This window comes from Malurus melanocephalus, unplaced genomic scaffold, assembly GCF_030028575.1.
Source record: "Malurus melanocephalus ecotype Western Australia unplaced genomic scaffold, MMel_1.1 scaffold_751, whole genome shotgun sequence".
Classification (NCBI taxonomy): domain Eukaryota; kingdom Metazoa; phylum Chordata; class Aves; order Passeriformes; family Maluridae; genus Malurus; species Malurus melanocephalus.
In genome coordinates, this window is record NW_026623983.1 from 26,398 (window position 1) to 32,697 (window position 6,300).

The window sequence follows — 6,300 nt, forward strand, 5'->3', positions numbered from 1 at the left end:
ACCGCCGGTAAATCCATAARCCAGCTCCCTTCCCCTTTGAAGTGCACCCGGCGCTGCTTGGATTCCCTGACTTCTTGCTCCTTTTATCTTCCCCCCCTGTTTCACTTGTGGATATTCAGATCCGCAGATTACATTTGTCTTCCAAAATTGCTTTCTCAGTCGGGAGCGCCTTTCCCCGGCTCTTTCTGGCGGGGTTTGTTCAGCCGCTTGTGCAAAGCTGCCCCTCACTGCTGTGGTCACACCGAGCCCGGGTGGATCCCAGSGTTTAGAGCCCCACACCAAGCTGGGAAAGAGCAGGGGAGAGCCCAGGGACACCCCGGGATTCCTCGTTATCCTGTCAGGCATTTTGGAGGGGCAAAACTGAGCCAAGAGTGCCCAGGCGGATCCAGCCCTGGCTCCAACATCAAGGGAAGATAATCGGGGATCCATGTCCTTTCCAGGGAAGTGGAAATTTCTGTGAGTGCCATCCTCCTCCTCAGTCCCCCAGCTCCCTTCATCTACAGAATCAGTAACTGAATTAACTCAATGCTGGGCTGGCTCCAAATGCCATCCTGGGTGCCAGCAGAGTCAGGATGAGCCCTGGACACAKGAGCAGCAGAGAAAGGGATGCCCAGGGATCGGCTCTGTGGCTTGGAACACCCACAAAAGCTGCAGCACWGCCAGCCCAGCGCTTCCATCCATTTATCAAATCCCCAGCAGTTCTTCTTTCAGGGTGAGCAAAACAATAAAACACGCTGAGCATAGAGAGCAGCTCCAGAACACTGTATTAAACACGGGCAAAAAATAAAGTGGGGACCTGTTGGCTCATGCCATCTCTCCTTCTATATCAACTGCCTTGCTCCCAGACTAATGGTGTTATGGAGACTGTTATATTGGCTCTTTGCTTTACAGCACTGTGCCTCCACCCAGCGCTGCAGATTTATTCCCCTCTGCTCAGCAATAAGTTGCCACATTGTCCTCGAATGTCACTTTGTGCACCACACTGCCGAGCCTGGTGCCACACCTGCCCGGGCTCACTGTGCCAGCCGTGGGAGAGGCACAAACAGCCCCAGTCACCACTGACTCCCCAAATCACCTCGGGCCAGTCGCTCCCCGCCTCACCCCTTGATCTCCTGGTGTGTAAAATCCTCCTTTTTGTGAAGTGAACACCTGCAAAAGCCAGGCAGGAGGCCCCAGTCTGCACCCCAGGGACTGGCAATGCAGGGARATCAGGGAGAGGGGAACCAGCACGGGAGAACTGCCCCAAACCCAGCCCCTGAAAWCACAGGCTTGTGGTCTTGAAGCAGGAATTAAAACCAGCACTGGCTCGTCCCCTCCTCTGTCGCCAGCTCGGAGCAGAGCGATGCTCAGGAGCGGGAGTTTGTCATCCGCAGGTTTATTGGCAGCRGTGCCAGAACACTGCTATGAGGGATAAATCAGTTCCTTCCTTCACATCTGACTTGTCTGAGCACCTCATTTAGACATTTATCACAGGGCAMGGCCTGATCTCCCTCACAAACGGGAACCCGACGCACCAGGATCGCGCCGGCGAAGTTTTGTCACCCTGATGTTTCCCCGTGTGCTCCTGTGACTGCTGCCTGTTCAGCAGGTGTAACCATCCCTTTAAACACTGCTACTGTAATTAAAGTTTCATACACACCTTCCGAAGGGAGGGGAAGGGGGAGAAGTCTCTTTGAAGCCGCCTCACAAAGGGATGTCACGGAGGGGGAAAGGAGAAGCGTTGACACCACAGCAATCACCGTGCGCTGCGAGAGTTCCCTGCGGCGCAGGCAGCTTCACCTGCCACCATCCCTGCAGCAGCATCCCCCGCCTGAGCCCTGCTGACCCCTTCCTGCATCCCCTTCCTGCATCCCCTTCCCTCCTCCAAGCTCCACGGGGCTCCAAAGTGGAGTTTTCTGAGCGCCCTCCCCAAAAAGCCTCGCTTTTGGGCAGCGTCTCACGGAGGCTGCAGCGCAGGAGCGCAGAGCTGRAATGGCAGATCCACAGCACGGGCTGGCTGGCGCCTTGGGCACTCTGTTTGGATGCTTCCCTGGATGAGCTGAGGCTGTTGACACCCTGAGCCGGAGCCAAAAGCTCCTCTGAGTGCGGAACGCTCCGGCGCCGTGCGGTGCTGAGCGCTGGGGGAACGTGCAGGGAAAAGCAGGGGGGGCTGAGCCCCTCTTGGTGCAGGGAATGGCTCTAAAACTCAGAACAGCGGGTTTGGAATCGCCTCCATTGGAGTCACCCAGAGCCGGATGGTTCGGAAAGTGTCCCCGGTCCGTGTCCGAGCTCAGCCCCGTTCCCGACCCACACAAACACCCCCACACGCGCTCAAGGGGACGGAACGAGGCGATTTAAAGTGCAGCAGGAGGGATTTACTGTTTGCCTCCCCCAGCACTCGGCAGAGCTTCCCCCAGCAGCTCCCTGGGGCTCGGGAGGTTTCGGGGAGGGCAGGCTCGGGGTGTAATCCCTGATAGCTCACACTAATTCTCCGCAGGCTGAAGGGCTGCGGCAGCTCGATGGGCTCGCAGATAAGGAGATTATCTTGTCCTGCAAAGAGGAGCAGCGACCCCTGACTCGCTGAGCCTGAGATTAAGGCTGAATTAACCCCCAGGAAGGGGTCTCCTGGCAGAGCTTCCCCAGCCCCTTCTCACAGGCTCGGATTTGTCAGGGGATGGAGCTTCTCCCTCTGGGTGTTTCTGGGGAGATGCTCTGCGTGCAGCAGCCCCAGCGAGGACAGAGCGCAGCAGCCACTGAGAGCATCCCCACCCCTGGGAGAGACTGAATGACAGAAATCGGAGAGATGGACACAAAAAGACACGAGCAAAAGARCTCCAAGACCTGTCCTTGAACCAAGGGATCCAGAGGTTGCTGGATTCCATGTGATCACACCGCTCCCCCCGGTTGGGAGTCCATCATTCCCATCCAGGGAGTGCGGCACAAGCTCCTGCTGTCCCGCTGGGGATGTGGGGTCCTGCAGCCCCCGGGGGTGACAAACAAACCTGGCAGAACAATGCCGAACGTGCGAGGGCTGTGGGAGCCGCCCTGGGAGAGCGGACACAGCGGGCCGGGTGTGCTGTTCCACTTGTGCTGTTCCACTTGTGCCGGGGATCAAAGCTGGCTGAGCTCAGACAGTTCAGGTGTTTGCTTGGCACTGAATTGTGAGCGCATTCAGCCACTCAGACAGCGAAGCAACAATAAAATTGTCCTTAAAGAACGACTTTCAACCTCCTCGGATTTTTTCTCTTTTTACCATTCACAAAAGATTGGAGATAAAAGCCGGAGGGAAGATGGCTGTGAGTGCTGGAGCGAGGGGCAGAGCACCCCCCAGTGCAGTAACGGGTTCCCCCCACCCCATTGCCCCCCTGAGACTCTGGGGTGCTCAGTTTGATTCCAGCCCTTGGCATTCCACCGCCTTTCCAATCCCTCCATCTCTCCCTTACCCTTTTCCAGAGCCCCCGACACACCAAGGGATTTTATTCCCTTCCAATTCCACCTCTGCCCGCCCGGAGGAGGAAAACACCGCGAGGAAAAGCCCAGGAAGTTTCTCAACACCGCTGAGCACGTTGGCTACAGAGACAGATATTTATTTCTCCGAGCGTRTGACAACCCGAGCCAGCCTTATCTGCCCCAAACACTTTGTTGATCAGACAGAGCAGCGCAGCCCGGGCAGCAGAGCCATCTTGGCACAGCGCAGGAAACGCCGGCGGGTCCGAGGTGCTGCTCAGAGACAAGAAATCACCTTGGAGTTCAAAGGCTGGCGAAGGAGATTGTCACCTTGGAAACCAGCGTCAGCACTGCCCGGCCCCGGGGATGCTGCCCACGCTCTGTCGGGGTGCTGGACACTGACCCCGAGGATTCCACCCCCAGTGCGGCCAGGATGGGCAGGAATCACCCAGGAACAGCAGCTCCGGCTGCAAACTCGGGGTTCTGAGCGTGGTTTGGTCTGTGAGAAGCCACTTCTCACTCACGGCTGTGAGGAGGGAAGGGGTGCATCCATTGTTTTTCCCTTAAACACGTGGATTGCAGATCCATCCCTTTTCCACGAGCAAAGGGTGTTCTGTGCGTGTTTGGGGTCATTCTGTGGGCAGTGTCCATCAGGGGGTTTGCACCCCTCATTTTCCTGCGGCTGTGGATCACAGCAAAGCCCCCAAGCCAAGCAGAGTCTGAGCTGGGTTGAGTGAGCTGGACAGGGGAAAAATCAGCCAGTGTTGATGAAACAGAACTACATCCCCTTGCTGCCCAGAAACATTGTATGGGAGCACCTCTGAGTCCTAATATGAAATTTATCTTCTTTTCCCACWGTAACAAAGCACAACACGGATGAAAGTATTTACCAGCCCAGGAAAATGTGGCTGTGGAGCGTTTGCAAAGCCTCGCTGGCAGATCCACCAGGGCAGAGAGGTTTCCAGTGATCCTGTGGATCCCCAGCACCCCATCCCTACCCCGGCAGCACCGCAGCAGCATCACCGCCGCAGGGGAGACCGAGATTAAAGTTGTCCCTTAAAAGTTTGTTGGCTGGCTTTCCCCCGGTGGGCTGATAGGGATCATCCTCTGGCACAGAGCCTCGGCGCTGCCGCTGCCTTTGCTGTGTGTGTACATACACACAGACACAAACGTGTTTATAAAATCCCCAGCTCGGAATTGATGATGCCTGGTACGAAGCAGTTTGTCACCTGTGCTTTTATGATTACAGCAACTAAGGGGAGAGAGATGTCCTTTCAGATAAGCATTGAAAGGGGGGAAAAAAAGGAGCTTTCAAAGGGTCTTTGTTCTCTTGAAGTGCTCCGGCTCCCGAAGCCACAGATTTCTCAGAGGAGGGGGAGGAGGGAGGATTTAAAAACAAAATGCGTCCTCATTTTCAAACTGTTTCACATTAGCACTCATCAATTATAGAATTTGCCTTGACTAATGTTTCAGGCCATTATATTACCCTCTATGTTTATAATTGGATCCTAAATTAGGATTAATTCTCAAGGAAAATGTTCTGAGCTAAACAGGTGATTTCTCTCTCTGGAGCTCTGGCAACGTCCTCATTACCCAACGTTTGCTTTTCACATCGATACAGAGAGACTGAAATCCCTGAAGGGCCTTTCATGGGTCACCCCAGGTTGTGTTTGAAGGGCCAGGAGCTGTTTGGTGAGGACCCTGCAGCTGCTGAGGATGGGGCAGCTGGGCCCTGCAGGGTGTTGGAGGCTCTCAAAGCTCCCAGCAGCTCTCCAGGAATGGCACAAGAATGGAACTGGAATGCTGCTGCACAGCCCCCTGCCCATCCTGGACACAGCACAGCCCTTCCCTGACCAGACACTGCGGCCTTGTTATTGTTTATTAACCAGTCAGCGTGTGCTTAATAGAAATTTCATTAGCAGCGTTCAGTATAGATAGTCACCCGCCCAGAACCTACAAGTAATTATGTTTAATTATTATGCCGGTATGTTTGGAATAACGATAGCTCCCGAGCACCAGGATTAAGGAGCAAAGTCAATTGGAACAGGAGCTATTTATTTTTTTTGTCTCAACAGTTCCCCTCTGTTCTTAATTGGTTTTCACATTCCTCAGCCATCGGTAAAAGTGCCGGAGAGAGACACCAGGGCACATCCAGCCCTTCCTGTGCCAATGGTTGTGCCAGGCAGGGATCCTGGCACAGCAGGATCACCCAGGGACAGGGATGGGTGGGAGCACAGGGGGAATCCAGGCTGGGGCAGGACCCAGCACAGCCCAGCTCGGCTCCCAGCAAACCCACTTGTTTTCCTGGAAACACCGAGTATTTCACCCAAAAAAGCCGCTTTCTGGGTGGTTCTCCCTTCAGAGCAGTGTGAGCTCCCAGCCCAGGAATGGGATCTYTGCCTCTGGGCTTGCAGACAGCAAAGAACACCCCGAACAAGAACCGACAGCAGCAGCAGCCCAGCGCAGCCCCTCAGCCCTGCCAAGGGCGCCCACCCCTCCCCGGCCTCCCCAGCTGGGAGCCGGGAGGAATTAGAGCGTTTGGGAAGGAAAACAGAGCTACAGAGAGACACTGTTGAATGTAAATACCACTTAAATATGCATTACCATATGCCCGCGCCTTCGCGGTCTGTTCGAGGCAGCGCCAGCCAGGGAGGAGATGCAGAGCAAAGAGCTGGAGGCTCAGCAGAGCGAGATCCTCCTCTGCCAGCCTGGCACCCCAGCCTGGCACCTCAGCCTGGCACCCCAGCCTGGCACCCCAGCCTGGCACCCGAGCCTGGTACCCCAGCCTGGCACCCCAGCCTGGCACCCCAGCCTGGCACCCCAGCCTGGCACCTCAGCCTGGCACCCCAGCCTGGCACCCCAGCCTGGTACCCC

At 55.8% G+C, this 6,300-nt stretch overlaps 1 protein-coding gene across 1 annotated transcript in view; it reads left to right on the forward strand.

Moving 5' to 3' along the window:
• Positions 1–205: 205 nt before the first annotated feature.
• The window catches only part of TAGLN (transgelin), a 158,220-nt gene continuing 152,125 nt past the window's right edge, over positions 206–6,300 (forward strand). Inside the window, exon 1 of the mRNA XM_057384863.1 lies at positions 206–209. The gene's annotated coding sequence lies outside the window, so the exon portion shown is untranslated. The remainder of the gene's footprint in view (positions 210–6,300) is intronic.